This window comes from Cynoglossus semilaevis, chromosome 6 (assembly GCF_000523025.1).
Source record: "Cynoglossus semilaevis isolate Cse_v1.0 chromosome 6, Cse_v1.0, whole genome shotgun sequence".
In the NCBI taxonomy this organism is placed as follows: Eukaryota; Metazoa; Chordata; class Actinopteri; order Pleuronectiformes; family Cynoglossidae; genus Cynoglossus; species Cynoglossus semilaevis.
This window is the reverse complement of record NC_024312.1, coordinates 3,311,341-3,312,863: the sequence shown is the minus strand read 5'-3', so window position 1 is coordinate 3,312,863 and position 1,523 is coordinate 3,311,341. Positions and strand designations below refer to the sequence as shown.

Here is a 1,523-nt window from a genome sequence, read left to right as displayed (position 1 = left end):
TCCCCCCCCACAAACCCTCCCCCACCTCCCAGAACTTCAATGGTATCTGATGGTCTTCAAATCTCTGATTTTGGTTCTTTAAATTCTTTTTCTTCGTTTGGTCCAAGAAATTCCACTTCTAGCAGCACAACACGTGGCACCCAGAGTGCCCCGTGCCGTAGTTTGAGCACCACAGTCTGTCACACACTGTGTGGAGTGGACGTCTCTAACAGCAGAATGGGTTCATGACATGAAGTGAACTCACAGAGTGACATTTGGACTGAACACTCCGTTTCAAAAATAAAAAAAAAAACATAAAAAAAAAGTACTTTCACAGTACTGCGTAGTGAAGTATCACGTTTAAAAGCCAGGGCGGCGTCTCCGCTGCGGAGCGGGTTGCCATCAACCCTCGCGTCTCAGTGTGGAGGAGAAGAACTTTAATAGCTGCCAGCGTGAGGCGCTGATCAGCCGAGCACATCAGCCTGGTGAGATTCAATATGTCACCACCACGCAGGGAGAGAGGGAGAGAGGGCGAGAGAGTGTGTGTGTGTGTGCGTGTGTGTGTGTGTGTCTTGTTAGCGCTGGGTGTAACAGTGAAAGTGATGGCACTAATGTGGGAATGACAAAGGAGCTCGTACTGTGAGCTATATGAAGACGTGTGACATCAGCGAGGGTCCTGAACATGGCACGTCCCCCAGAGTGTGTGTGTGTGTGTGTTCACAGCTACATCTGACACTGTCACCTTCGTTCTCTGTGTGTGTGTGTGTGAACGTAGGAGATGCAAATATACCTGTACTTCGTCAACGCAGTAACTCATCTTTGATTCACACAGAGATCTCTGGATGGAGCTTTGATTCTGAAGAAGGGTGGAGGAGGACCTGGGGAGGTGGAGGAGGAGCTGGGGAGGTGGAGGAGGACCTGGGGAGGTGAAGGAAGACCTGGAGAGGTGGAGGAGGACCTGGGGAGGTGAAGGAAGACCTGGGGAGGTGGAGGAGGACCTGGGGAGGTGAAGGAAGACCTGGGGAGGTGGAGGAGGACCTGGGGAGGTGAAGGAAGACCTGGGGAGGTGGAGGAGGACCTGGGGAGGTGAAGGAAGACCTGGGGAGGTGGAGGAGGAGCTGGGGAGGTGGAGGAGGACCTGGGGAGGCGGAGAAGGACCTGGAGAGGTGAAGGAGGACCTGGGGAGGTGAAGGAGGAGCTGGGGAGGTGGAGGAGGACCTGGGGAGGTGAAGGAAGACCTGGGGAGGTGGAGGAGGAGCTGGGGAATCAGGTCCTGATGAAGGTGGCCAAGGTGGAAAGGTGGAGCGAGAGGGTGGAGGAGATGAAGAACATCAAGGTGTTGTAGTGAGGGTGGAGTGGATGGCGACGAGAGACAGAAGGTCCATGAGACAGAGGTGAGCCGTGTGGACAGAGCCCAGGTCAAAGACACCCTCCAAACATTCCACAAGAGAGACTCCTCACTCTTAACTCCCCCTCCTCTCTCTGCTCTTCCTCCCCTGACATTCCTGCAGGGGGTGCTGCAGCACCTGTGCCCCCCCCCCCCC

General features: G+C 54.9%; 1 long non-coding RNA gene across 1 annotated transcript in view; it reads right to left on the bottom strand.

Moving 5' to 3' along the window:
* The window catches only part of LOC103379648 (uncharacterized), an 11,068-nt gene extending 10,167 nt beyond the window's left edge, over positions 1–901 (bottom strand). The window contains exon 1 of the long non-coding RNA XR_521605.3: positions 770–901. This is a non-coding gene — a long non-coding RNA (uncharacterized LOC103379648). The remainder of the gene's footprint in view (positions 1–769) is intronic.
* Positions 902–1,523: the final 622 nt, after the last annotated feature.